Genomic DNA, 24487 nt, shown 5'->3' on the forward strand with positions numbered 1-24487 from the left:
GCTGAGACCGAAGTGGCCCTGGAGCTTCCTTTATCTGAATCCAGCTGAAAATAAAAAGCATAAAGAAATATGCGGACAGTGAGGCAGGCGCCCTAGACAGCCAGGCCCTGTTAAGCTCGCCCAGTAACCAGACTCCTACTGGGCGCCCGCTGCTCTGCAGTCCAGGAGTGGCTTTTTGAGGCCTCGATGCAGGCAATGAGGGGAACACAGGAGGGGATCCTGTGCTTTGTCTCCCTCCTTAGTCCTCCCCTCTGGGAAGCTGCCTTCAAGTACTTCACCTCCCCGTGGCTGACCAAGTTCAATACCCAAAACAAAACCAAGCCAAAAAAAAAAAAAAAAAAAAAAAAAAAAATCAAAACAACCTCCCCACCTCACATAATGACAACAAAACCTCAAGCCGCAGTAGCTAGAAGCTGGATTTCCAGAGTCAGGGTGGAGAAACGCCCCCTCCCTGCACCACTACCCCAGCTCGACAAGCTTGATTGCGGCTGCGGATTGTCACACCGAGGCAAGCTGGTGGAATCTGGAGGAGCCTCCAGGTCGCCTTGTGAACAGGTTGCACCACAGTCACCTGGAGAGGGCAGCCTGGGAGAGCGAACCTCAGAGAGCACGGAACCGCAGGGCCACGCACACGCTCACTCCCGCGGAATTGGCGCTCGTGGGAGCAGAACGCGCGAGTCTGTCTACTAGCCAAGCCATCCCCGAGAGAGAGCCAGGTTCCCAGAAAAGCTGATCCCCAGGGCTAAACAGGGCCCTGACGGATTCAGGCGGGATCTCTAAGGGGCGTCCGCCCTAGGGATTCCAGCCTCTAGCCACACCCGGGTTTCTGGGGAGCGGAAGGAGAGCATCACCCCTCGGACCAGGCTCTAGTAGCATTCACTGCGGATTCCCTAAGGGTTAAAAAAAAAAAAAAATCAAATCCGCGTGCCAGCAGTCAGGGATGCCTGGGATTTTCTGGGCTAGGGGTCATGATTTACCTAAATGGCCGGATTTCTACAACTACAAAAGGACTAGGAAACGTGGGACAGGAGTGCGGGGCTTGGGGACATGTACACTTTGTCTTTTGGGGTTGAGCCCCAAGGCAGGGAGGGATCTCAGACTGCTGTGAAAAATCACTAGTTCAAGTCTTCACAAGCGATACCCAAATCACGCCACTGCGGAACCCGCTTTCTCTTACCTGGGGTCTATAACTGGGTTAAAATGACACTTGTTAACTAGAAGGTAACTTCTCGTGGCAAATCAGGAAAACGCAGTGGTTTGGGGTGCCAGTATCAAAGCGGGTCCTAAAGCGGATACGCGGGGCTAAGTGGAAGGTCCAGTGTCAGCTGGAGGCTGGGCACACCTGCCCACTCCCACCCGACCCTGTGGTTTGCCTGCTCCCGGCACCACAGCACTACTCACCTGCTGCGCGGATGCGGAGGCCCTGGCGTGGGGAAAAGCGGACCTTCAGTCCTTGCAGCGCCCGCTGCTTCTCTGCAGGGAGGAGAGGGGACGGTCTCCTAAGACCAAGTCCCAGTCCTTAGCACCAGCTGACTCACCCACGACTGTCGAGCACCTCAAACTCCGGGCTCGCTTCTGCTTCTCATGGGTCTTTTAAAAATAAAGACTGATAATAGAGAAAAGAAAAGACAAATACAGCCAGCCAATAACTCCACAATCACCGGTTTGATATTCAGTTCCTGGACACCAGAAAAGAGCCGCGAGGAACTTTGCGGCTCTGGTTGACGTAGTACAGGCAGTAGCCCAGAGAGTACCGTAATCTCCAGCTGTTACCGTATTCCTCTGCGGCAACCCGCACAATCTCGTAAAACTCAGGGTTGGTGCTTTCTCCTTCCTGCCAAGAAGTAGACTCATCTCTTCCCATCCTGTCTCTCTATCCCTGCTCTGTCTCTCTTCCCCTCTCCCCCTTTCCTTTTCTCTCCCCTCTCTCTTTACCCTCCTTCCCTTCCCTATCAATAGGTTGATATATACATTTAAATAAATAATAATAATAATAAAAACAAAACAGACTTCCTTCCAAGTTTTTACTGAATAGATAATGTGTTTACAGAAATCACCCAAAGGTTACTTTGAAAAGTTTAGTCCAGCTCATATTTGGGTTTATTTAAGTCAGGAAGTGTGTAGCTGATGGTGTCAAATGTACAGATGCATGACTTTGTTTGCAGATGTTTAAAAAATACACACAACCAGATAAGATCCCCTAGACTTGATTGCAACAGTTTCTGGAAAATAAAGTCTATTAAAATATGATCCGCCTTCCATTTGGTTAGATGGAGTTCTAAAAATGATATGTCCTCAAGGCAGTTTCTACCACAAGGTAGTATCTTTAAGTGTATTTGTTTCCAATTCTCAAAAGAAAATGTCTTGTTAGAGAAGAATTTCCTCTTTTCTGTTTTCTAATAGTGAAGAGCTCACACAGTCTTATTTTTTTATCTATCTATTCTTGACCACTCAGAATATTAAGAACAAACAAGAGTTTTCCAAGTATGGTACCCATCTCTGACATTGTCCTTCTTTTATTGGTATTGACTCAGACAGAAAGTTTTTTTGTTTGTTTTGTTTTGTTTTGTTTTGAAGAGCTTAGTAGATCCCTTAAGTCTGGTAATACAAAAACCACCTTAAGAGAACATAGGGCTGCAGCTGCATCTATTAGGTAGAATCTTTGCTTGCATGAATGTATGAAACCCTGGATTGGGTATGAAACCCTGGATTGGACTACCTGTAGTTCTCTCCCCTCTTCTGAGCAAAAATATGTTAATAGTATTCATTTAAAAAAAAAAACGTATATTTAGAGACTTTTAAGTAGCAGTGTGCCACAGTGTGCAGAGACACAGCCATGTGGTGAGATCAGGGGTCCTTTAACTCTGAAGACCTGGTACTTAGATTTCTTTCTCCGTCATACATAAAATCTCCCCAGCCCCATGCTTGAAGACGTACTACCCACACCTACTGTGTTTGATTCGATTTGACTTTAGTAGCATTTAAAGAGTGTGTCTAAATGGTTTGCTTCTTCACAAACTGAACCATGGACTCTAGAAGAAGCCTCATGGATAAATAGACAAGAAATTCACCTTTTTAAACCCTCGTCCATTAGTGACTATGTTACATGCTTTCTGAGATTCCCTTCCCCATTTGGAAGAGACTGCTCTATAACCCCTAAGGCTTTCATCCCCTATCAAATAAATGGGTGAGAGTTCTTCTTTGGGAATCTCGCCCCCTAGAGGGAGATCCATTGTGTAGCTTTGTATCCTCTTACCTACACCATGAACATTGGTTATTGGTTCTCTTTAGTATCTGTTCTATGGTAAAGAAGGGAAACAAGCTCTGGAGGGAAAAAAAAAATGAACGAAGATCCTTGAAATTCTTAAATCTCTAAGCCCAACAAATGGGAACACATCCATCCCAACCACTAACTGTGGCCCAAACCATACAGCCACTCTCTGCAACCAAGTAGGTTTCAGCTTTCGAATGTCAATCTTTAGAAAGCAGACTCTCACCACAAGCCTTCTGGTTGCTAACCACAAATTCACAAACGGAGAACCACTTACTCTTAGATTTTTGCCAGCTTATATTTATTATGAAAAACGATAGCTTTAAAAATGATATTTTTATTCAAATATGTCATGTGCTTTGACCATATTCACCCCCATTACCCTCTCCCACTAGTTCCCTAAACCTCCCCAAATAGTTTCCATTCTACATTCATGTCATATATAAAATTTATGTATATTATACTCATATATGTATAAATCAAGTTGCACACATGGGAGAAAATATGCAATGTTTGTCTTAGTCTGGCTTATTTCACTTTCTTAGTCTGGCTTATTTACCAGTTCCATATGTTCCTCATGGCAAGAATCAAACTCCATTGTGTACATACTACAGACTTTCTTCAGCCACTGTGTAATGCATGGTTGAAACACATCAATGACAGACTCCTGGTAGGTGTAGTGAAGAGACAGTAGCCATGGAGATCTGAAGAGCAAATCCCACTTCCTGTGAGGCTTTTCTGGGACTTGGTTTCCTAATTCTTAAAGGGGATAGTGAAACCCAGCAGGGTTGTTGGTGGGGTCCAATGAAATTATCTCTCTGAAGAATGTTTTCATGGTCCTGACTGGCTCTCACTATTAAGCTTATGAATGCATTAATCTTGTGAATTCCTTTATTTTTTCTCTCTATATTTTGGGTTACTTTGAGTTGAAATATGCATCTAACCTAACATAGGCCATGGATGTTCAGCTTAAAAATTCACTTGAGAAAATGGTGATGTCAGAAGGATCCAACATGGCACACTTGGACCTGCTCTTCTTTACCTGTGTCTGCATGTGAACCCCTTAGCCCAGGCATCTTGAGAGCCACCTGTTGGCAGTGGATCTTGACAAGTACAAACCTGTGATGTCTGTCTAGATAGGATGGAGATGGGTGAAATTCCTAAAGACCAGAAAGAGAAGACTGTGTGACTCTTCAGGGTTTAGAAGAGAACCAGGCACAAGACTTTGGTTTCATGGACCCCTTACACCAAGAAGAATTATATGGCTACAGGGAGTCAGAGCTGGGCCCTCTAACCCAGAAACCCCACCTAAGGAGAGGCTACTCTGGCTTCCAGAGTATGGTGTGGTGGGCCAGGTGTGGTGGACGTCAACAAATGCTATTGATGGTGAGGTTTTGGGAAAGCTTGTGGGTAACAACACTTGACCCAAGAATTTCAGGATAGACCAAACTCAGTTGATAGATAGAAATGGGAAAAACAACTGGACAGAGCTGAGTTATAAGGTGTGTGTGTATGTGTGTGTGTGTGTGTATGTGTCCCCGCAAACATTCAGTAACATTGGAAGAACCACTCTGATTGGAGAAGGACCATCCATTCAAAACATATCTGACACCTTTGGCTGGTAGAACTGTGTTAATGATTAGTGAGAAAGTAAGAGTTTGAGGTTTGGAGGTTGAAAAAAAAGTTGATTCATCCAACTGCTTCTTAAAACAATGCACAATGGAATTAGGACCATTTTTCTGGGATTTATGATTTGAAGTGGAAGAGTAGATGGCTTAACATTAGCATTCACCATAGCAAGCTGGCCTTATCCATCAATTCTCTTAAGGCTTAGCAAGTTAAAGTGGGAGGAAAATGAAAAACATTGCTCAGAAGGCTGTGGATGAAGCAACAAATCACAATTCCCCAAATGAGCATTATGTTCCAGTCCTCTGACAATCCATGCAAACCACACAGTTCACCACCACTGTGGGAGGAGGCTTCGTGAGATCATGATTCAGTCTTTGCCACCATTACCCCAAACCACAGCAACCTGGGGAGAAAAAAACAGTACAAATGGTGTGAATTTAGCCTGCCATCTTTGCCTTATAGAATAGCACAGTGGGGATATGGAGTCCAGTCAGCCTTTTGCTGCCCAGGCAACTTGGCTCTTGTAGAGCACATCTGACATGATCCATGTCAATCAAGTGCTCTTGGTCCCTCGATCAAATAATATCTCAAGCCTGCTAAGACTGAGCATGTCTGACACTCTGCTTCATTCCTTTCCATTTCATGGCTTGATTTGGATTTCCCTGCCATCTCCCCTTATTCCCCAGTAAGCTTCTTCTCTATGTAATCATGTTCTCTTCTCTGCTTCTGGGGGGGGGAGTGAAATGAATGCATAAACAGCCTTTGTGAGATTTCTTCATTCTTCTTGTCACAGGCATTTAAAGAAACATGTTACAAATTTGTTTACATGGAGAGACTCTCTATGTTAGCTATTGTATAACCATCACAAATTGCCACATACATGCCTAGGTCACCAAAGAGCTGCATCTGTCTGTGTTTCATGCACATGTTACAGGTGTTTATGTGACTCTGCTTCTGTGATGAGGAAGGGTGATCTCATTGAAGAACTTACCCTCATCTGTTGTGGAACAATCCTTTTGTACATTATGAGCATGTGTTACTCTTATTGGCTAGTAAAAGCTGATTGGCTAATAGGTGGGGTGATCAAACAGGATACAGGGAGAAAGAAGGGCGGAGTCAGGAAGTTGCCAGGAGCATCAGAGGAAGCAGGACATGCTGGAGGGCAGGTAAAGCCAGGAGCCATGTAGCAGAGGGTAGATAAGAAATATGGGTTAATCAAAATGTAAGAGTTAGCTAGCAATAATCCTGAGCTATTGGCTGATCATTTATAATTCATATTAAGCCTCTGAGTCAATTATTTGGGAGGTAGCTGCCAGATGTTTGGGAATAGGCAGCTGGAACAGAAAAACTCCACCTGCCCTTGTTCTCTCTACCCTCTGAATTTCCTTTTCACATTTAAGACTTGTTTTAGGCCTGAAATTAAGTCATGTGAACAAGATAAGAACTGACACTAATTATAAAGACTCTCTGGGGGACAGGAGACATGGCCCAGTCATCGAAGTGCTTGCTATGCAAGCACGAAGATCTGAGTTCAATTTCCAGAACCAGAAGAAACTGAGTGTGGTGGCACATACCTGTAATCCTAACAGGGAAGAGGAGAGACTGGAGGATCACTAGAGATAGACAGCTAGTTAGTCTAGCAGAACCAGCGAGCGCTAGGAGAGAGAGGGACCCCATTCTCAACAAACAAGATAGGCAGTGACTGAGGGATGTGAGGTTCACTGACCTCTAACCCCTACAGCACATGAATATATATTTATACAATAATGCACATAATTCTTTTTTTTTCCTGCCCAAGTCAGGGTTTTTCCATGTAGCCCTGGCTGTCCTGGGACTTGCTCAGTAGGCTGACATCAAACTCAGAGATCTACCTACCATTGCTTCCCAAGTGCTGGTATTAAAGGCATATGCCACCACTGCCTGGCTGACACACGCTTAATTCTTTAAAATGTTTTTGAAGTACTTCTGAAATGAAGACCTGCAGAGCACTGGGACAGAGATGTTTCTTAGTTCCCTCTAGCTTCAGTTCAGCAAAAGTATGACATCATCTGAAACAGGAGAGGTTTTTCTCTTTTTATTGAAGGCTAAGCTTGCCCTCTGGATCAATACCTAGACTTCTATCCAGTCTTGTTAATTTAACTGCCAACTACACAGCCCTTCTAGAAGTCATAAGACATAAATTGGTAAGACAGTCTTGTTCCTCATATCAGCAAAAATCAAGGTAAAACAAATTGTCCTGCTTAAAAAAAAAAAAAACAGTTCTGAAATAGCCCTTATCATTATTGCAGTCAATGGGAACCGTCGATGGCTCCAATGGAGAGGGTTCTAATAAGCTTAAGAGAGGGGAAAGGGACAAAAGATAAGTTTAAAAGTTGGCTGCTCTTATTATCACACCAACAGTAGCGAGGAAGCCACAGAGAACCTGCTGGGACTGTAAACTCCAAGTGCACTCTTTCTTCTACAGGTGCCTGGGTAGTGTCCTATCATAGAGGAAAGAAACTAAGGCAGAGAGTTACATAATCAGCTGAGGAGAAACGAATAAAATGAGGTCTTGAAAATGGAGACTTCTCAGCATCTATTTGTTCTTTTCAGTAGATTTCTAATGAAGTGAGTCAAATGCTATTTCAGACTAGCATGGTAGAGATAATCTTCACCAACCTTCTAGAGGCAGCCACACCAAATATATAAAGTTAAAGCTAAAATAGTGTATTCATCTTTTAAAGCCAGCTTTAAGGTTAGATATAAGTCTAGTGTCCCATAAAATATGTTCCTTAATTTTCACCTCCAAAGCTTCTGCAGTTAACAGTGATCTATAGTGAGATTAGTAAGATGGGGTAATCAAATTATTGATTATAATGAGTCGTATGTGAGGTTCTAAAATGTCCCAAAGTGACTGCTGACCTAAGCAAAGGTGAGTTAAGTCAGTTTATTAGTTCAGTGTGAGAGTGTGGTTTCAGATGCTGCATGGAGTAGATTAGATCATGAAGGGCTTCCCTGGAGAAGGTAGTGAAAGGCTTATTGGCCTGGCTTGATATTTGGGATAATTTGGACTAGGGACATGTTTTTTAACATGACATCAAAAACAGAACTTGTGAGGTGGTTTGATGGGAGATGTCATTCTATAAATATGTTTCTCTTATTGGTTAATGAGTAATGTACTGTTGGCAAATAGGAAGGCAAGATAGGCAGGACAGGGAGACAAGGGGGAAGAGGTCTGGACCCTCTCTCTAATAAGATAAGACCATGTGGAAACACTTAGATTAATAGCAATGGGTTCATATTTAAGACAGAGCTAGCCAATAAGAATTGCTAATAATTGGCCAACAGCTTTATATCTAATACAGTGTCTCTGTTATTTGGAGCTGATGCGGCTGTGGGACCAGGCTGGTGGGAAAACTGTGATACAGTGGTTCAGTAGCCCAGGCACTGTTGCCAAACCTGATGACCAGAGTTACCAGAGTTTAATGCTCAGAGCACATGTGGTAGAAGAAGAAAACCAACCTCTGCAAGTTGCCCTCTTGCCTCCACACACAGGCTGTGGCACACATTGCACACACACAGTAAATAAACATTAAAAAGCCAGAACTTGTTAAAATAAAGCAGTGACAAGCTACATTAATATTCAACATTTAATTATAATAAAAGGCAGAAAGTGGCCGTGTTGAATTACAACTTCAATTGGGAGGGAAATATTTAAAACATTTTAGCAAACAAGATTGTTTTTAGAATATGCCCTTGTTGTGGGGGCACTATTGTTTTGGGAGAGTCTGTCAAATATCCATCACTTGAAGGCAGCAGACTATGTTTCTCTTCTGGTTTTAGCATTTTTTCTTTGCACTGTATCAGCTTAGCTAGGATGCATCTGTGGTTTAATAACAGTCCTGTCGATCTTCTTGGATCTATACATTTAGGTTTCCTGTTATTTATTTCACTTGTATTTATTATTGGTCTTTCATAATTTCATAATATATATATATATATATATATATATATATATATATAGTACCTTGACTATACCCTCTCCTCCATTACCCTTTCCATTCTCTCTCTTATCCTCCCTATAAGACCACAGCTGCACCAGTGTACACATGTTGCCTGACAGGTTGGTACTGCAGTTCTGCTCATCAGACTGTGGTGTGTATGTGTGTGTGTGTGCTACTTTTACCTTTTAATGAGGAGAATGTTTGGGGACAATAGGTCAGCCTGGAGAGCTCACATATCTTTGGGGCACATAGAAGACCCAGGGAGTAAAGGCACTGGAAGAATCAAGTTTCAAAATGTCAAGGTGCTGTTGTTATTTTTCAGAGCTGTGGACGTCAAATGCTACATATAAATAATGATAAAGCACATTAAACATAACAAGGCAGTGTAGAGTTGGAAATGTCTTCTAATACATATTTTATAAATGCTCTTACTTTGTCATCACTACACCTTTAGAGGGTTGTAGGAAGAACAGAAAGCCAGTTTTTGTCCATGGCAGCAGTTCGGTGATATTTAATGCTGTTTAATTCCTAAATGTATTGAACAGGGAAGCATCACAGGTGTAGCTATTATTAATTTGCATGTAACTTTTTTCTTTACTGAGGTATATTATGCTAATTATCAGCAAGATCTAAATTTTTCTCAAGAAATAAGTCTTAAGTCATTTTATTTTTAGAAGAGCAAAATCTTTGGCATTTATAATTGACTTCTCAAAATACTTTTTAGAAAAATAATTTTTTCTTTTGTGGTTTATAATCCATTGAATGTAGAAATTCAAGAAACCACAACTTCCCCACCAAAAAGTAGTTTCCCATATAAACAAAATAACAACTTCTAAGAAAAGCTTGGTGCTTACTAATAATTTATGATTCAAACCAAAATTTCTTTAGGATTTTCCCACACTCTATCACTGGAATATATCCACAAAAACTAATCCGTGATGTCTTCTGAGGATTAATATCTTCTTGGAGTTCAGTGACATTTGCAGTCTCCAAAGCAAGGGCTTATGTGCAGTTTGGAGTTGGTAACGAGTTTTCATATTCCTTCTCTATGGCACTATGGATCATGGTTTTCAGACAATTCTAACTATATAGACAGATGTTCACTGAGTGTACAGATTTCAGGTCTGAGTAATTTTGGTGTGTGATATTTCTATTTACTTGCATTTTAAAAAATAACAAAGCTCCTATATTTTTTGAGGGCAAAGTACCTGTGACCTGGAGACAGCTCAGCAGTTAAGAGCTCTGGCTGTTCTTGCAGAGGACTAGGACAGGAGAGCTCACAACAAATGGTAACTGCAATTCTCAAGGACCCAGTGCCTCCAGGGCACTTCATGTGAGTGCTGCATAGCCATACCTGCTGGCAAAACATTCAAACATATAAGATAAAAGATTAAAATAAATCTAAAAGTCAGCCAATTGGTGGTGGCACACACCTTTAATCCCAGCACTTGGGAGGCAGATGCCAGCCTGGTCTACAAAGCTACACAGAGAAACCCTATCTGGGAAAAACAAACCAAATTTTAAAAAAAGTCTTTAAGACATGATAACTAAAGTTTAGAGAAATCAAATGAGTTGAGTGCTGAATCACAGTGACTCAGAGAGAGACACACAGACTTTTGGAGACTAACCCACTAGCTCTTTTCAACGTGAAAGTGTCCAAAATAAAATGAAATTCATGTTGTGTTGCATGCATCATCAAAAAGAATGCATAATTCCATCTTTTAGGAGCTAATTTGGCATTTCCCAGTAGTTAGTAAGCTACAGTTCATGGGTAAAATATGACTCTCTAGCTTATAGTTATTAGCTATTTTTGAATGTTTATATTTATCTTGTGTATTGTGAACATGTGTGTGCCACTGTGCATGTGTGGAGTCAGGAGACAATTTGTTCGAAATAAGTTTTCTCTTTCTACCATGTGTCCCAGGGTTCAAACTCAGGTAGTCAGGTTTAGTGACAAGCACTTTTATCCACTGAGACTTCTTGCCAGCCCAGTGAATATTTATATGTAAAGTGGCAAGTTTTGTTGAAGTCTCCCACTATAAGCGTGTGAGGTTTTATGTGAGGTTTGAGTTTTAGTATCGTTTCTTTTACAAATGTGGGTGCCTTTGTATTAGGGACATAGATGTTCAGAACTGAGACTTTGTGTTGATGGATTTCTCCTGTGATGAATACAAAATGACCGCCTTCATCTCTTTTGATTAATTTTGGTTTGAAGTCTAACTTGTTAGATATTAGGATAGCCACACCTGCTTGCTTCTTGGGTCCGTTTGATTGGAAGATCTTTTCCCAACCCTTTACCCTGAGGTAATGTCTATCTTTGAAGCTTAGATGTGTTTCTTATATGCAGCAGAAGGATGGATTCTGTCTTCGTATCCATTCTGTTAGCCTGTGTCTTTTTATAGGTGAGTTAAGACCATTAATGTTGAGGGTGAGTAAGGACCATTGATTGTTGATGCTTGTTTAAATTAGGTTTGTTGTTGGCAATGGTATTGTGAATATATTTGTCCTGCTTTACCCTTGGTTTCTGGTGTAGTGAGATCATCTGTTGCCTACATCTTTGTGGGCGTAGTTAACTTCCTTGGGTTGGAGTTTTCCTTCCAATACTTTCTGTAGGGCTGGATTTGTAGATACATAATAGGAAAAATCTTGTTTTCTCTATCTATAGTGATTGAGAGTTTTGCTGGGAATAGTAGGCCGGGTTGGCATCGTGGACTCTTAGTACTTGTAGAACATCTATCCAGGACCTTCTGGCCTTGAGGGTTTCCATGGAGAAGTCGGGTGTAATTTTGATAGGTCTGCCTTTATATGTTACCTGTCCTTTTTCCTTCGCTGCTCTTAATATTCTTAAAGGGCTGATCTCTAAAATATACAAAGAACTCAAGAAACTAGTCAACAAAACACCAAATAACCCTATTAAAAAATGGGGTACAGAACTGAAGAAAGAATTCTCAATAGAGGAAATCAAAAAGGCTGAAAGACACTTAAGAAAGTGCTCAACATCCTTAGCTATCAGAGAAATGCAAATCAAAACAACTTTGAGATACCATCTTACTCCTGTCAGAATGGCTAAAATTAGAAACACCAATGATGACTCATGTTGGAGAGGATGTGGAGAAAGGGGAACACTCCTCCACTGCTGGTGTGTTACAGCCATTTTGGAGATCAGTATGGCGGTTCCTCAGGAAAATGGGAATTAGTTTACCACAGGACCCGGCAATCCCCCTCTTACGCATATACCCAAATGATCCACATCCATGCAACAAAGACATGTACTCAACTATGTTCATAGAAGCATTATTTGTAATAGCAAGAACCTGGAAACAACCTAGATGCCCCTCAACTGAATAATGGATAAAGAAGATGTGGCACATCTACACAATGGAATACTACTCTGCAGAAAAAAATAATGGTATCTTGAAATTCGCAGGCAAGTGGATGGCACTTGAAGAAACCATCCTGAATGAGGTAACCCAGTCAGAAAAAGAGGAACATGGTATGTACTCGCTCATATATGGATTTTAGACCTAGATCAAAGGATCACCAGCCTATAATTCACACCACCAGAGGAACTAGGATACAAGGTGTATTCTAAGAGATTCATATGAAGTCCCTCACAGAAGGGGGAAGGGACAAGTCCCCCAGAGCATATGGGAAGTGGGGGACGGTGAATGGAGAGAGAAGTAGGAGAAAGAGAAGGGGAGGAGAGGAAAACCTGTGCGACTAGGAAGATTGAGTCAGGGTAGGAATAGAAAACAGACGAGAGAGAGAGAGAGAGAGAGAGAGAGAGAGAGGGAGAACATAAAAGAGGGAGCCATTATTGGTTTGAAGAGAAAACTGAACCTAAAGAAAGGTCTAGAGACCTACAAGACTGCTGCCAACTAACAATTTGAGCAACTGTGGAAAGGCTACCATAAATGCCCTTCCCGGAGAGTGAGATCAATAACTATCTTATCCCCCATCATGGAGCCCTCATCTAGTACCTGTTGGAAACAGAAGCAAACACCCATAACTGAACACTGAGTCGAACTAGAATCCAGATGCAGAGGGAGAGGACAAGACCAGGTTGCAGAAACACATAGAGACAGCTGACCTGAACAAGGAGGAGCTAACGCCCCCCCCCAGACTGATAACTGGGAATCTAGCATGAAACTGACTCAGGCCCCCCTGAACATGGGTCTCAGCCAGAAAGACTGAGCAGTCTAAGGGACCTCAGACAGTGGAACCAGGACGTATTCCTGGTGCACAAAAGGACCTTGTGGACACATCCCCCATGGAGGGATACTGTCTTAACCTAGAGACAGGAGAGAAGTCCTAGTCCCTATTTCAAATGACTTGACAGGTCTATATGACCCCACCTGGATGGCATTGCCCTACATGTGGAATAGGGATGGCAGGATGGGAGGGAGGGTGGTCAGGGTGCATGTGAGGGGGCAGAGAGGGTAAGAGGGAGGGAGGGAGGGAGGAAGAGAGAAGGAACTGGGATCAACATGTAAAATAAAAAAAAAAATAAAAAATTGTTGAATTATAAAAAAAACGTGGCAAGTTTCATCACAGAATTTCAGACATTATGCTCTAAGGGAAGACATTCCCCTCCCCCACTGCTCTTTCCCATTCTCTCTAAGCCACCAATCCCCCTCCACTTCTTCTTTGAAATAACCTTCCTTCTGCTTTCATTTCCTCTGTGTTCCATTACCCTCTCCTCCCATGTTCAAAACTCTTCCTCCCTCTCAGGACCCCCTTTCTAGTATCATGACGCCCATCCATACATGTAAGGAAACACATGTATACATACATATCATACATATGCTTCTCAATGAGAGAAAATGTGATATCTGTCATTTTGAACCTGCCTTATTTCACTTAATATAATTAATCTAGTTCCATCTATTTTCCTGCAAATACCATGGTTTCATATTTCTTCTCAGCAGATTACTCCAGGTTCTTGTCTGTGTGTCTGTTGACAGCCATCTAGGTTGGTTCCCTCCCTGGCTACTGTTACTAGTACAACAATGACCATGAGTGATTTGTAGAGTGTCATCCTGGAGTCACACACGGTCTAATGTCTTTTATGGTTCTCTAACTAAGAATGTTTTATATATGTTTAATGTTTATAAAAACAGCAAGCAATGCCTGCCCAACACAAAATATGGAACTGAGATATCCAAAAGCCAAAATGGCTAAAATAATTATATTTTACTTCTGTTTTAGATTGGTTTTACAGAATCCTGGTCTGTGGTGTTGCAAGCACCAGGGACAATAGGAGTAGAACACCTGCTTGTTGTCAAATGTTCTTGTAGGTTAACATCCTTATGGGGAGGATCACTGGAGGTAATCTACATAGAGAGACCTAGCTCATGGAAAATCTCCAGAAATCAATGTGTCATGCAGTTTTGGGTTGAGATTACTGAACCTCAGTAGGAAAGATCATTTGTTCTGGCTTCCCCTGGGTTTCTGCAGGAGGCTCACACTGGCCATGCATTTGCCTCCATGAGTCTCTTGGTTCTGTGTGTGAGAGAAATCATGGAGCTACTTGTATCTCAAGCTTCCCTAGCAGAGTTCTGGAATGCCTGGTGCAGTGTCCTGTATCAGGGTACAAGAGAGGACAAGAGAGCTGTGGTGTGAGAGACCACGTAGAGGAGGCAAAAGATAACCGTACTCACTGCAATGTGGGAGGTGATGTGGAAGGCACTTGAGTAGAAGCCCTTTCATTTGACATAGGCACCTGAGTTTATTGCTTCTATGATTCAACCATTTAACATGACACAAAGCTTGCTAAGGATGTCTTTTTCAGCAGACATTCATTTAATGTGTGTTTTGAAAAGTACTGTACCAAATGTCAAGAATGTGAAAGTGAGAAAGACATGTGAGGACGTTGGAGACACATGTGTAATGACATTAATATATTATAGCAATACAAAAGGGAAGTTTAACACAGACCTGATCATATTTCAGGCTTTGACTATAGCTGGATCATGACACTTACTGCTTGTATCATTTTATTAAAGACTCTTCTGCTATCAAAGTGTGGTCAGTGAAAAGACACTAAGTTCTACAATCACTTACCAAGTAAGCCTCAATGAATCCACCTAAGAGAGTTTAAAAAATAAGGTGACAAGCAATTCTTCAGTCCTAAAGAGAATGCTGAACCAGAGATCTCACCACTGGTTGAGACCACCTCAGACAGGCACCACTGGATATCAAACCCATGTGCCATGTTGTATAAGCCACAAGGTCCTCGTTTTCATCAATCAGTAGGGACTAGGGAAATCAAGAACGTTAAACACACAGAGCTGCCTCTTCAAAGGAAGAGTTGAATAACCAGTCTGAGAATGGATGTGGATAATAGCCTGGTGAACTCTGCACCATCTGTATGACTGAGGCCATGACTGCCCTAGATAAGGGATGTCCTTCTGCGTGCTGTGAATATATGTTTCTCTTATTGGTTGATGAATAAAGCTGTTTCAGACAATGGACAGGCAGGATGTAGCCAGGCAGGAAGTATAGGCGGGGCTTCCAGACTAGAAGAATGCTGGGAAGAGGAATGCAGGGAGAGTCACCTGGGGGACACCATGTAGCTGCCAAGGAAGAAGTAAGTCTGGGCATTTTCTGGTAGGCCAAGACTGCATGGCGATACACAGATTAATAGAAATGGGTCAATGATTAAGAGAGAGCTAGCCAATAAGAAGCCTGAGCCACTGGCCAAACAGTTTATAATTAATATAAGCCTCTGTGTGTTTATTTGGGACTAAATGACTGCAGGACTTGGTGGGACATAAACTTCTGTCCACAGCCCCCCCCATGCTCTTACAAACAGGACTGGAGATGGTTACTAGCCTGGTGACAGTATCTGTATGACCGAGACCATATCAGATTCTCCCACAGGACCCTAAGATGACACATGTAGCCTATAGAACCCATCTTTATGGAGGAGGTGACATACACTTTGACAAGAGTTTCAATGTTATTTATGCCTTAAGCATAAATTGTGTTATACCAGGAAACTTTCTTTTCTTAATTCTACTGTACTTAAATATGCCTAAAATAAACTACCTGGTATCAGACTCTAGAAGTTTGGACCAACACAGTCTTCTGAGTTGTGTAGAACTGGACTTCGTGCTTGACTCACATGGTTGACACTCTGCTGGCCATGTGTTTGCAGACTCCCACACCATGTCTGTTTGGTGACAGTCTATACCAGCAGTTCTCAACCTGTGGGTCATGACTATCATGACCACTTTTGGGAGGTTGAATGGCCCTTTACAGGGCTTGCCTTAGACAACTGGAAATACCAGATATTTGTATTATGATTCAAAACTGTAGCAAACTTACAGTTATGAAGTAGCAATGAATTTTATGGTTGGGAGTCACCACAAAATGAGGGACTCTATTAAATGGTCATAGAATTAGGGAGGTTGAGACCCACTGGTCTATACCATGTGTGGCTGGCAATGGGAGCAGGTTTGGTACAGGGAAATCTCATATTGCTATTGCTAAATGACAGCTCCTTGGAGAAGCTCTGTCCTCAGTGTTTTTGAGTTACATGCAAATGTGATCATCATCTGCTGCCATCACTGGCTGGCTCTGCTTTCCAAACACCAGTTTGCCCATTTACCTCTCAGATGTCTCAGCTTCTACTTAGCACAAGAGCCAAGTCATTTTCCTTGCTGCTGTTAACACATCTGCTCTTTGTAGTCATTCTCTCCTAGGTCAGAGAGTCCAAACGGAGATTTCACCGCAGTACAAACAGGTTTCCTGATCCTGTACACAGAATTTCTTTCACGCTCTGGCATTTACTTTGGTCACCGAGACATTTTGAGCCATTGTAGGCTTCGAGAGGAGCTATGAGAATCGGCAGTGAGGGAAGGGCTGACGCCAGACAAAATTCAGATAGAATGATGTCAGTCCTTCTCCTCTGAGACCCTTGCAAATTTGGGATTGTGCAAAGCACACACAGGAGGCCGTCCTCTTCTGCATCACCCAAAAGACAGACACAGGCTGCTGCTCCTAGGTCACTGCATACAGAGGGGCCAGAAGAGTCTCATCTGCAGCAAGAGAGGTCAACTGGAGCAAAGGCAGCTGGAAGAGGATTCAGTTGCAAAAGGGAAAAGTGAAACTTTTCAGAGTTGTTGTGTTTGTGGGAAGAAACGCATCTGCATGTTAGAAGAAAGCATATGCCACATCTGTGTTGAGCCACAAGCAGGGTGTGCAGTGGGGAATGAAATACACCTGCCACAGATGGGGCAGAATTTCAGGGGCGGGGCATGAGAGTAGGAATGACTCTCAATGGTGATGAATTCAGAGGAGCTGAGTGTTTCCTGTCTTAGGTTGCATCTGACTGGAGACCATTCATTTCAGCTCATTTTCAAAGCACTTAGGTAAGGGATGGCTCAGCAGTTGAGAGAGTCAGTTACTCTTCCAAGGGACCAGAGTTTGGTTTTGAGCATCCATGTTGAGTGGATTACAAATACCTGTAGCACACACACACACACACACACACACACACACACACACACACACACACACACACACACACACACACCAAACCTTTATTTCTCCAGACATTGGGGTAAAACAAGAGAGGAGGGAGATGCAGTTAGAAAGCACTACCTCAGAAGCCAGCAGAGCAGGCAATGTGCTTGGCAGATGGAGTTGGCCTGGGGTGGTTGATGCTTTCCTATGGTCTGTATTTACCTGTTTGCCATGAATCTGGGGATAGGTAGCACATGTAGCTAGAAAGTAGTATCAATCTAAGAGCAGAAACCAATTTTCAGCGACGTCAAGCAAACTAAAGTTTTTTAACAAAATAGGGAACAGGCAGGTGAAAGTGACAGAGTGAAGCCATTTTTAAGCAAGTGAGGTTTTAAGGTTTTACTCTCTCTTTCCTTTCACCTCCTTCCTTCTCAGAGTACAGGGTTTTGATTTATCTTTTGACTCATTTTACCTTCAGTGAGTCTTCTCACTGAAGTGTAAAGGGAAGGTAAAGGTCAAAGAGGAGACAGTTTTCATAGCACAGGAAGGAAACACTGGCATCTGAGAGGTGGTTCACGATCTTATATTACATGCTGAACATTTGCGGTGGTGAAAATAAAGAAAGGAGCTGACTCCATGAGATGGGACATATGCTAATTTCCCTGACCATAACAACCATCTCACGACTTGACTTTGTGTCAGCACATGATGTTATATACTTCAAAGATATAAAATAAACTAGGGCTAGCATCCTCAAGTTGAACTGCAAAGAAAAAAAAGGGGGGATCAAGATTTAATGAAAATATGTTAAGTCTAGACTAGTACATGAAAACTGAACTTTCTTTATCAGGACCAGTGAGAAGGCCCACAGGTAGGAGCATCTGACTATCTGAGTTTCATCCCCCAACCTCAGAACCCACCCAGTGTAAGGGGAGACCTGCCTCCTAATGGTTCTTCTCTGACCACACATGTGCTGGCCATTGCACACACACACCCAAATAAATAGATGCAAAGTTGTGAAAATGTCTTCATCAGTGTGGTCACCTATGTGACCACATTTGGTTTTGTTTAATAATTTTAGACATTTTAAAATATCCTAACCTATCTTAGCAGGATCTTAATCTCTGGAGTGGCTTTCCTGATCACTGCTAATGCATATTAAGATCCATACTCCATCCCCAAAGCAGAATCACTTATTAGAGAACTGCAAAGTTAGCTCAATTCATGTATCTCATGGGAATAAAGCAATTTTGGAGGAATTTTGCCTTGCTAAAAATGACAAGGAACCCTCCCTTGACTCTGGTAGAACTTTGGTGATCCAAGATGGAAACAATCCAAGGTTTATAGGGAAGGGGGACCTCAACTCCCTGTCCCACTGTAGAGTTGCCGCTAGGGACAGAGCCTAAGGTGGACATAGAGATAGTGGTGCTTCTGTCACTACACAGTGGCAGCAGGAACTGTGCTGGAGGAGGTGCCTGAGACTACAGCAGGTAACAGGAAAGAGGTGGAGTTGGTGGCTCTGCAGTGGCAGCCATGTTGGGTTACTCTTAAGCCCATGGTGGGTAGGACTGGTTCTAAGAAGTAGAATGTAGCTGTCAGGAGAGGAGGCCTTGCTTCTCCACTGAGTTCTTCTGTTAACACATTATTTATCCTTGGAGAATGTGCCTATCACTGGAAACAGCAATTCCTACAGCTATAAAGAGAAGGTACTGGAATGTGTTCTTTGGGGGCTGGGGAAAGGGCTCAGTGGGCAAAGGAGATGCTTTGCAAGCATGGGAATCTGAGTTTAGTTCTCAGCACCCATGAAAGAGCTGCTAGGTGCCATGGTGTGTTTTATAGTCCTATCACAGGAGGTGAGGGAGAGAGATGGGTAAATCCTGGAGGCTTGTTGGCTGACAGTCTAGCTAAAACTCATGAGCTGCAGATTTAGTGAGGGACTCTGATCTAAAAAAAAAAAAAAAAAAAAAAAAAAAAAAAGGTAGGGGGAAGAAACAATTGAGGGAATGAACAACCAGGCATCAGCATCCTGGCTTCTTGTATACCTTCACAGGCAAGCACATTTGCAGATAGACAGACAGACGCGTGTGCATATGTGCACACACACACACACACACACACACACACACACACACACACACACCACTCTCTGAGTTCCCCTGAAGTTCTAAAAGTCTCTGATGTAGTCTACCTTACCATTGAAACCTAAAGAAAATCAGATCAATTGCTATAATAGTCATCCAAAATCTGCCATCTATATTCAATAGCAGTTTACATCTTGCTACATCTGCTTTATCTAATTTTTGACTAATTAAAAAGAAGCATGCATGTCTTGACATTAACTTTGATAAGTGCTTTAAATCACTCCTCTGGAAAATGGCTACTTTTGCTGAAGTAAACACAGTATCATTATCACAATGAATATGACAGTACCTCTTTTATATTGGTTTATGCCCATTCTGTAGAAGAATTTCCCTAGTTCCCATAAAATATTTCCAACTTGTAGCTTGAAACAGTTGTTGATGCCCACACACTGCATTTGATTCTTGTACTTCAATATTCTCTTTTAATAATAACCAGTTCTGGGCTGGAGAGATGGCTCAATGGTTAAGAGCACCAGCTGTTCTTCCAGAGGACCCGGGTTTCAGTCCCAGCACCCACATGGTGGCTCACAATCATCTGTAACTCTAACTCCAGGGAGTTCAATGCTCTCTTCTGGCATCTGAGGGCACCAGACATGCACACAATTCACATAAAATAAATCCTAAATAAAATAAAAACGAGTTCCTTAGATTTGAGAGATATCTGGACCCTTAAAGTGTTTGCTGTGTGAGCTCGAGGACCAGAGTTTGATTCCAGAACCCACATAAAATGTCTGGGTGGGGATTGTTACCTCATACATGGAAACACACACACACTCACACACACAAGTGTGTGCATGCATGCACAGAGAATACACATCATTTCTAAGTTTTTAAAAAAATATTAACTTATTGTAATTTTGGTGACATGTAAGCAAGCTGCCAGCCTGCATCCTCCTCCTGTGCCCAGGCACAATGCTGGGCTGCATCCTATTGGTCATTAAACACCAGAGAACTCAAAGTGCTGTCTCCAGTAACCTTTCTCTAAGTAAGATGCAAACAGAACAAAACTGACATCTTTGGCTCAGACAGTGATGACTCAAAGCAACAAGCTCCGGTTCCCAGTCTCTGGAGTCACAATTCGTCAGAGAGCCAGACTGGGGTGCAGAGGGTCACGGTTGGTAAATGCATGTGGAGACAGAAAGAAAATGTTTTCCTTGCAGAATGGGGAGAAATTTAATGGGAACATTAAACCTGCAATATCATTTTAAGGAGTTTCTATTTTATTAAATACGAGCTTCTAGTTCCTTCAGCCTCAGGGGAATTCTTAAAAACATCCAGCTATGCTTTTTCCGTTACTAAAGCTATAACTTTCAATTCACTTCTTGAGGATAATTTAGAGAATGATCATGATTTTTTTAAATGTTATTGAAGAACATGAACAAGCTGAGGTTTTGGGAGGAAGACTTAATCTAAGCATTGATCAAACCATTTGGAACCAGACTGCTCCTTGCCATAGACATCTTGTTAGAGTGCCTTCTGCCAATGATCTTTACAGTAGAGTGTGAAGTGTCCATGTTTTGGCATTTGCTACCATGTGAACACTTGAATCTTTAATACTAGCTATCTGTAAGTGGCTTAAATGTGGGGTCATCCACTAGAGCATGGACAACCTGTCAGTGGCCAAACCCCCAAAGAGAAGTAACTTTCCTTTCAACTGCCAATAGCATCCAAGCTGAATTTACACAATTATGTATGTGTGTGTGGTGTGTACATGTGTGTATACATACACACATATATATACACATGTATGTGTATATATATGTGTACATATGGTGTGTACATGTATATATCTCTGTGTGCGGTATGTACATCTCTCTCTCTCTCTCTCTCTCTCTCTCTCTCTGTGTATGTGTGTATATGTGTTCCAGAAGACGAAGTTGGTCCCTCAGGAGCTGGAGGTAGTTGCAAGCTGGATGATATGGGCCCTGGGAAATGAGCTCCTGTCCTCTGTAAGAGCAGCAAGTGCTCTTGGCCACTGAGTGGTCACTTTAGCCTGAGGGCTAGAATTTTTAACTAGATTGAGATTATGATTCTTGTTCCCATATCTTCATGAGAAGGCATGTTTGTTTGAATGAGGTGTCACTCATATTCTTAGGCATTTGAATCCTTGGTCCCCAGCTGGTGGCCCTGTTTTGGTAGGTTTAGGAGTTGCTGCCATGCCAGAAAAACTATGTCCCTGGGAGCAGATTTTGAGATGGCAAAAGCCTAGTGCCAGTCATAGTTAACTATTTCTACTTTCTGTCATTGCTATGACAAGGCACCTGATCGAAACAAGGTGGGAAAGATTTATCTGAATTGACATTTTCAGAGGTTTCAGTTCCAAGAAAGCAACTCAATTGCTTCCAGGAGATGTGCAGATATCATTATGGGAAGGTGTGGTAGAGATGAGCTGCTTGCCCTGAAAAGCAAGGAGAAATTACAGGAAGGGAACAGGTAGAAGACACACCCCTCTGACACACCCCCTAGAAACTACCTCCTATCTGGGACACACCTTCCTGCGCCCCCACTTCCATTTGTCTGTTCTGATTTTGAATCCAGGATGGATTAATTTCTTGATGAAGTCATAAACTGGTGGTATTATTAGGAGATATTAGAAACTTAGAGGTAGGAACAGGCTAGAGAACAAGGAGCATGGGGGATGTCTCAGGAGGGTTTGTCTTGTCTATGTCCCTTCCAGTCAGTCCCGTTATGCTTCCCAGTAGCCATGGGGTAATCACTGGATCCACCAGGATGCCCTGCTGTAATAAGAAAGCCAGTAGACCACTGACTGAAATCATTCAAACCATGAGCCAGAATAAATCCATTTCTTGTTTTTCTTTGTTAGGCACAGTCTCAGCAAAGAAGAAACCAACTACCACCATCACTGGAGTCACAATTTGTATTAACTAAGACTCTGTGGGTCAACACTGGCATCTTCTATCAGCGAGGGACAGTCTTCCATGCTATAGAGAAACCAGGGCCACAGACATTTCATGATCACAGACACAATAAATTGATGGGGATGTTCTTCTGTATGCATGTTTCTATTTTGGTTGATGAATAAAACATTGATTGTCCAGTATCCAGGCAGGAAGTATAGGTGGGGATGCCAGACAAGGAGAATTCTGGGAGAAGAGACAGAGAGAGGCTGCCAAGGAGAAGCCATGTAACTGCTGAAGGAGCAGCATTTGGATAAGCCAAAGCCTCATGGCAATACATAGTTTAGTAGAAATGGGTTAATAATTAAGAAAAAGCTAGCCAGTAAGAAGCTTAAGCCATTGGCCAACAGTTTCTAATTAATATACGTCTCTGTGTGTTTATTTGCAGCTAAAGCAGCTGTGGAACCAGAGAAACAGAAGCTCCATCTACACTAAGTCTTACACACCATCCATTAAAGACGGTTATGCAGTTTACTGCTCTTGGGGTGGTCTGTACCCCCAAGTGACTGCAGTGGGAGGGAGAGGATGTCCTCTGTGCTATGGGAAGCTCTCCTTGCTTACCATGAATGTGAATGACAGCATCTTGGGGTCCCATCCTTAACTCTTCATGATAATATATTTTATGTCACATTCATCTCTAGCAATAATATTTAGGTACTTCTCAAAATGAAAACATTGAGCAGTCTAAAGGGTGTTTTGGTCGGTGTTCTATTGCTGTGAAGACACACCATGACTATGGCAACTCTTACAAAGAACAGCATTTAACGGGGGCTGGCTTACAGTTTCAGAGGTTTAGTCTATTATCCTTGAGGCAAGGAGCATGGCAGCATGAAGGCAGCCATGGTAGTTTAGTGTTTTGTGTCCAGATCAGAAGGCATCAGGAAGAGCCAGCCACTGAGCCTGGCCTGGGCTTTTGAAATCTCAAAAACCACTCACAGTGACACAGTGACTTCCTCCTACAAGGCCACATATCCTAATGTTTTCAAAAAGTGCTGCTCCCTGGTGACTAAGCATTTACACCTATGAACCTATAAGGGATATATATATATAAATATATATACATATATATTTATATATCCCTTTTTCTTATGTTACATATCAAACCCAGTTCCCTTTCTTCCCTCTCTCCTTCTCTCCCTCCCTCCCATACCCTCTGACCCCCCCTCCCATCTCATCCCCCCCACTCCACAGGGAGAGTGATGCCTTCCAGGAGGGATCATCAAAATCTGTCAAGTCATTTGGAATAGGGTCTAGGCCCTCTCTCCTGCCTCTAGGCTAAGGGAGTATCCGTCCATGGGGAATGTGCTCACAAAGTCCTTTCGTGCACCAGGGTTACATCCTGGTTCCACTGTCAGAGGTCCCTTAGACTGCCCAGGTCTTCTAACTGAGACCTACATTCAGGCGGTCTGAGTCAATATAATGCTAGTTTCCCAGCTATCAGTCTGGGGGGTCCATGAGCTCCCCCTGTTCAGGTCAGCTGTCTCTGTGGGTTTCTGTAGCCTGGTCTTGACCCCTTTTCTTATCAGTCCTCTCTCTCTGCAGCTGGATTCCAGGAATTCGGCTCAGTGTTTAACTGTGGGAGTCTGCCTCTGTTTCCATCAGCTACTAGATGAGAGCTCTAGGGTGGCATATAAGTTAGTCATCAATCTCATTATCAGGGAAGGACATTTAAGGTAGCCTTTCCACTGTTGCTCAGATTGTTAGTTGGGGGTCATTCTTGTAGGTCTCTGGACATTTCTCTAGTGCCAGATTTCTCTTCAAACCTATGATGGCTCCCTCTATTATGGGGGGGGGGGCAGTGAGTGGAGAGGGACTTAGGAGAAAGAGAAGGGGAGGACAGGAGAACATGTGGGACCAGGAAGATGGAGTCAGGGGACTAATAGAGGAGTGCACGGGCCATTCTTATTCAAACCTTCACAAAGGCTGTGCACATCCTGTGAAGGAGAATGAAAGAACACCCTTTGGCCAATTGTTTGGTTTCCCACTGTGGTGCTACTGGCTTCCCTGCCACCATGCCTCCCATTGTGGCGCCTTCTGCAATGTAGTGCAGCCTTGGGGGTTCTCACCAGAACCAGC

This window comes from Phodopus roborovskii, unplaced genomic scaffold (genome assembly GCF_943737965.1).
Source record: "Phodopus roborovskii unplaced genomic scaffold, PHOROB, whole genome shotgun sequence".
In the NCBI taxonomy this organism is placed as follows: domain Eukaryota; kingdom Metazoa; phylum Chordata; class Mammalia; order Rodentia; family Cricetidae; genus Phodopus; species Phodopus roborovskii.